Below are 6,615 nucleotides of genomic sequence, written 5' to 3' on the forward strand. Positions count from 1 at the left end.
TTTATGTATGTAAAATGTTTAGGGTTTCTGTACATAAACAAGAAAATTTATGTTAAATAAAAAACACACAGGAAGGGATCTTTCTAGTCAAACAAAGTCACTCATTGTGATCAAATGTCTCCCTGCATCTCCTTAAATCCCAGCAGAATGATGAGGACGATTACAGAAGGTGTGCAGTCTGAAAGATCTTCTATTCAGGAAAGATGACTCACTCACAGAAAAGCGCCTTCACACACAGGCTCAAACTTTTTAGCTGATTAGATTAAATACAAGAAACTTAGTGTTGTTTCCAGAACTGTTGGCAATTTCAGTTGCTTGTGTTGGCTATGATGTGTGTTATTTTTACACCAAAAGTCAGAACTTAAGGTTCATATCACAACTAACTTCAGAAAACCAGAAGAATGTTTCAGACTCAAAACTGTTTCTAGATACTAGCTATAAAATAATTACTCTTGTCAGTTACTGCTGATTAAAGTCATTGTTTTCTATTGAGAATAAAGTGAAAGTGTGCCCTCTAGTGTGTGAAATTAAAGTGCAGTAGCAATATACGTATGAAGTTCATAAATAAAGAAAACCTTTGGAAAACAGAGCTTTCTCTCTTATAAAATCAGATGTTCAAACATAAAGATAAAAAAAACAAAAAGAAAGCAAAAATGCAATATAATGTGATTATGGTTTAATAATAAAGAACTTTTTTTACTTTTTTAAGTCTTTAGTTGTTTGATCCAGCCCCAGTAACCAGTTTTCTTTTTTAAGAACATACACTCATCTTTTCATCTTTGTCAGAGTTTAAAGGGAAATATATTGTGGGAGAAAGCAAGAGAGAGAAAATGTAGCATACTTTAATTAAGTATGCGATTGTGATACCACTTAACACATTTTAAGGAAGAGGAAATATGAAATCAGATGTGTGATTTCAAGAAAATGACTCACAGGACAATTAAGACCTAAACATAAACCTCACTGAGGTGTTAGCCTTTCAACTTACCACCCAAAAAATATCATCTTTATCAAAGATATTTAAAAGATCAACTCTTGCTTCATTTGTAATAAGGATTGCTTCAATCCTCCTACCCTAACCCTAACCCCATGGCTTTAGGTGTTTTTAAATGAAGAAAATAGTGACCCTAAAAACACTCAAGTTTGACCTTTTCCAACATTTTTGTTAATTTTGTTAAACCTTGTCTACAAGGTTTAACACCTCGTTATGTTTGTCAGGATAAAATCTTAATCAGTTATTAACTTTGTTGGAAAGCCCATATGAAGCCTGCTAAAGTTGGCAATCAAAACTTCATTACACCAAGTTTCAACAAGAATTAAAGTGTAATTTATTACCATTTTATACATGATAAAAAAACAGTAAGTTATTTTTTGGCTTTTTTCTCATCTCTACATTTTATGTTTAGCAAACAAGCAGTTAAAATAAAACTTGTCTAACATTTGTGCACACAAGAGATTCATTGCCCTAGTCTCTGCTGATGCATATTCAACACAACCAGTTGTCTAATTTATACATCATAAAGTTACTGTGAGTACTAAATACATTATATAAGTAGATATGTGTGTTTGTGAGTTTCAAATGGATGCTCTCTACTGAGAGCTATAATAACAGTTTTTTCTGGTTGAAGAATAAAAAAGAGAAGTGATGGTGACATATTTAGCAATGAGGAACCGAGAGGAGCAGCAGTTCACATAAAAAAAATTAAAAAAACTTGCAACATAACTTGTGAAACCAATGTTAAAGCTTGGTGTGATCAGCTACTGATCAGTGCAAAACACACTAACTTTGAATTTTGTGCATGAGTCCTTCTGATACTGTTGGATGAGACATAGTTACAAAGCTCCACCCTATAATATTTAGCAGTACGTGGTCCTTACAGGAAACATGTCACATCCTGTGGTGCTGGTGAATATGCATGGGGCCTCATCCTCAACAGCAAGACTGAAAGCTATACTAGTAAACCTTTACACAATTACAGAGATATTCCACAGCTGAAAGCTAACATTAGCTGGCAAACTATCTGGCTGCTCAGCTACAAACCCTGTCCAGGGTAATCACTTTTCACAGGATAAATGGTATCATCTCACCACATCTTATCACATCACACTGGACTTTTCGCAGATCTTCCAGTTCTTTTCAAAGTCACCAGTTCAGTCATTTAGAAGTTTTTTTTTTATCTGTGAATACACATTCTCTCATTGGTCACTGCTTCTAGTACTGGTGGCTCCCGCAGTCATAGAAGATTCACCTGTGCTGTTGGTGGGGTTTGCAAAACGAACTTCATCTTCAGCCGTTTCATTCAATGTTTCAGTTTGTTCGTTTACCTGGAAAACAAACAAAATCGGTGAATAAAATATTGGAAAACACTGAAGAAAATTTTTCTTCAGTGTGAATTTAGAAAATATCCCTAAACCTTTACATTCATCCTTAGCTGCTCGTGTGCCAGAGCAGCTGAACAGATACAGATTGTTCTGAAGTCACAAGTAGTTTGCATAAAAAAGGATCAAAGCTTTATGAAAAAAAAAAAAAGAAAACATTCATGATACTGCATTATCTTGTTGATTTGCAGTTTTTTATGCTGGAGCACACATTTGACTCCACAACTTAAAATGCTAATTGCAGTTTTTTTTTTGTTTGTTTGTTTTTTGTCCAATCAAAGTATAACAGTCGGCAGATCCAGTCCTCAGGGGTCAGCGTTCTCCATGTTTACATGTTTGTCATCTTAACTACACCAGCTGATCTGAAGGTTAAATGATTGCAGCCTGTTGGAGAAATTAGTGACAGACCAAAAAATGGTTTTAAACTATTTTATTCAAATACTGAAGGAGATTCTGGGCCATGAGAATCAGAAATGCACATGTTAACTTAAGGAAAAGGTTCAGCAGCAAAAATGAGGCATTTAGCAGAAAGTCTACAAAAACAAATATAAGTTTAAACATGTAACTATTTTCAGCTACGAATTGAAAGAACTGGCTGCACAGTTGACTCATTCTATAAGTTACAAAATATTTTCATGGTATTTTCAGATTCTTTTAACCAAATATTGGCTGATAAATTATTACAGTACATATATATTTTTTAGCATAGATGGGAGCGATATCGTCACTTACCACCTTGTTGTCGAAGTTGTGTTTGTCACCTGCTGGTCAGACATAAAGAAACACTCAGAGATTTGATTTGAATATTGTTATTTTTTTCTTGCTCTATTTATTTTTGCTGACTACCATTTTAATCCATTCCTTAACTTGGATTATGTCTACATAATATAAAGAAATTGTTTTTACATCCTCATCCTAAAAATAGATATTGTAGCATTACAAGTTTAGTTTTAAGTTAAGTTTAAAACAACGTAACTTAAAAATTAATTATTACATCCTAACGGGTATTCTCAGCTATTTTTAATTTAAAAAGATCAGTTAAATAGTTATTCCATAAAATCACATCACTATCAAACATTTTTGACATTAAAGTAAATGTACAACACGTAATGCAAACCTGAACTTACCTTTCTTGTGAATATATATATGTAGATTACAAACTGTAAGGAGTAGAAGAACCAACAAGATCCATCTAATTTCCCAGTAAAAGTAATGATCTCTGGGTCCTGACAAAAGAGAAAGACAAATAGTTCCTTTATACTGGTGAATGTAAACAAAAGCTGTATATTGCAAGATATATTTCAAAACCACTGCCATGAGAAACCTTCATTTGAAATAGAAAGTCTTGTTTTATAAATAGGCAGCTTAAAATATATATATTCTCTAATGTAATCAGTAAAGTGTTCAACAAAAATAAATAAACAAAAGTGTGTAAAAGTGTGTTTGCTTTGTCATAAAGTCTTACCTCCATGTTGGTTGCAGCGATTCTCAATGTTTTCGATAAATTCATTCCTGCTGACCTGGTTGCTGTGGCTACAGACAATTGATTCTTCCATCCGATATACATGAAGAGAAGATCCAGATTTGGTGACCAATCTTCTCTCTCCTCCGTCCTGGTTGCAGGTTTGTTTCTCACATCTTAGAGTGATGCTGATGGAAGAGTCGTCTGCCCTGCAGGTCGCTGTCAGGCTGAAGGAGGAGGAGGAGGAGCAGGACGTGTAGGTGAAGCTGAGATCAACTGGAGACACTGGATCTGAGGGACAAAGTTATTTTAAAACATTTTAGAACATTAGAAGATTGTTCAGATTAAATCAGAATCCAAACAAAATGCAAATCAGAGCAATATTGTTCTTTGAGAGTTTTGTTTCAAATTATACTGAATATAGATTTTGTTAATAAAAGTCATAAACCCAAATCAAGAGGGCGGGCAAGATTATTATGTTACACATGTTGGAATTTTAACTTCTTTATCAATTTGGGATTAGGCAGCTATTTATTCTGCTACCTAATATACACAAATAAATATCAGAAAAACTTACCTTGAACTGTAAAGTATTGAGTCAGTATCTGTTTAGGCAATATTACCTTTGCAGTATAAATACCACTGTGGACTTCTGTAATCCTTTAATTTCACACTGTAACTTTTTTCTATAACTTCAACTTTTCCAGAGCGATCGTTAATAACATTTAGTTGGGAGCCACTTAAAAACTCTACCAGGATATCATCTTTGAATTGCCATAAACAAATGCGAGAATTTGGTGGAATTTCAGCTTCTGTGAGATTAAGAATAAGATCATCTCCAGTTTTCACAAACACATCAGTCACTGCTGCAGAGGAACCTGAAAAATGGAAAATAAATTTAAATGAAATTGATATCAGTACAACTTTCTCATGAACGTTTGACTGAACAGATTGACTTTCTACATTGTTTACAAAACCCTTTCACTGTTTCGATATTGTCCAAACAAAGAGATTATTTATGCACTCAAATACAAGTATGATGTCGCTTTATTAAGTCATATTTTCTGTCTGTCCCTGTTTGGAGACAAGTTGTTACAGCCTGATTTCACAGGCCTTTACTGACTCTAAAACAAAACCAGTACATTGTTTGCATTCTTGCTATTCTTTGAACAATGTTGAAAAAAATTCAAAACTTTGAAATGTTAAAAATAAACAGAAAACACTGAACTTACCTTGCATTTGAAGTTCACAGACTAGCAACAGAAAAGTTAGAAATGTGACGGTCAACGCCATTTCTCAAAATGCATTAGAGGAAGGTCTCGCAGCTCCTTTACCACTTCCTTGTGGTTTTTGTCACACATTCACACAAAATAGAAAATACAATAGCATTTTTTATAGATGCTCTCGTCTTATTTATTGAAGCTCTAATGAAACAGTTTTACATAAAATTTGGGATGGTTCAAACTGGAATAACAGGAAAATACTGCAGATAAAACAGAGATCAATGTGTGTGTTTGTTTTTTTTTATGTGTATTAATTTAGGTTAATGTGTTGTGTTCTGTGTCTTGTTCCCCTGATTACCCTGCCTATTTAAATCCACCAGTGTTTCCAAACATAAAGATAAGAATAACAAAAAGAAAGCAAAAATCCACTATAATGTGATTATGTTTGAATAATAAAGAATTTCTTTTTAATTCTTTAGTTGTCTGATCCAGCCCCAGTAACCAGTTTTCCTTTTTAAGAACAGACACTCATCTTTGTCAGAGTTTAAAGGGAAATAAATGGTGGCAGAAAGCAAGAGAGAGAAAATGTAGCAAACTTTTAGTATGCAATTGTGATACCACTTAACACATTTTAAAGAAGAGGAAATATGAAATCAGATGTGTGATTTCCAAGAAAATGACTCGCAGTACAAGGAAGACCTAAACATAAACCTCACTGACGTGTTAGCCCTAAAACTTACCACCCAAAAAATATCATATTTATCAAAGTTATTTTACAGATCAACTCTTGCTACATTTGTAATAAGGATTGCTCCAATCCTCCTTATCCTAACCCTAATATGGCGACCCTGGCGACATCTGCTGGATTTAACCCTCTCTCATTGGTCACTGTTCCTAGTATTGGTGGCTCCTGTTGTATTCATTGTAGATGGGGTTTGGAAGACTAACTTCATCTTCAGCTGTTTCATTCAATGAGCGGAAAGTTTGTTCATTTACCTGGAAAACAAACATAATCGGTGAATAAAATATTGGAAAACACTGAAAATTTTCTTCACACTGAAGAAAATTTTTCTTCAGTGTGAGTTTAGAAAATATCCCTAAACCTTTACATGCATCCTTAGCTGCTCGTGTGCCAGAGCAGCTGAACAGATACAGATTGTGCTGAAGTCACAAGTAGTTTGCATAAAAAAGGAGCAAAGCTTCATGAAAAAAAAGAAAAAACATTCATGTTACTGCATTATCTCATTGATTTGCAGTTTTTTATGCTGGAGCACACATTTGACTCCACAACTTAAAATGCTAATTGCAGTTTTTTTTTTTTTTGTTTGTTTGTTTTTTGTCCAATCAAAGTATAACAGTCGGCAGATCCAGTCCTCAGGGGTCAGCGTTCTCCATGCTTACATGTTTGTCATCTTAACTACACCAGCTGATCTGAAGGTTAAATGATTGCAGCCTGTTGGAGAAATTAGTGGCCGACCAAAAAATGGTTTTAAACTATTTTATTCAGATACTGAAGGAGATTCTGGGCCATGAGAATCAGAAATGCACATG

General features: G+C 34.1%; 1 long non-coding RNA gene across 1 annotated transcript; it reads right to left on the minus strand.

The window, feature by feature from the left end:
- Positions 1-1,181: 1,181 nt before the first annotated feature.
- LOC129377984 (uncharacterized) lies at positions 1,182-3,930 on the minus strand. The gene is made up of 4 exons (XR_008608014.1): positions 3,845-3,930; positions 3,507-3,605; positions 3,112-3,143; positions 1,182-2,325 (listed from the first exon to the last, which is right to left on the minus strand). It is a non-coding gene; the product is annotated as an uncharacterized LOC129377984 (long non-coding RNA).
- Between the last annotated feature and the right edge of the window lie 2,685 nt (positions 3,931-6,615).

Source organism: Poeciliopsis prolifica, unplaced genomic scaffold (genome assembly GCF_027474105.1).
Source record: "Poeciliopsis prolifica strain line A6 unplaced genomic scaffold, Auburn_PproV2 SCAFFOLD050, whole genome shotgun sequence".
NCBI lineage: Eukaryota > Metazoa > Chordata > Actinopteri > Cyprinodontiformes > Poeciliidae > Poeciliopsis > Poeciliopsis prolifica.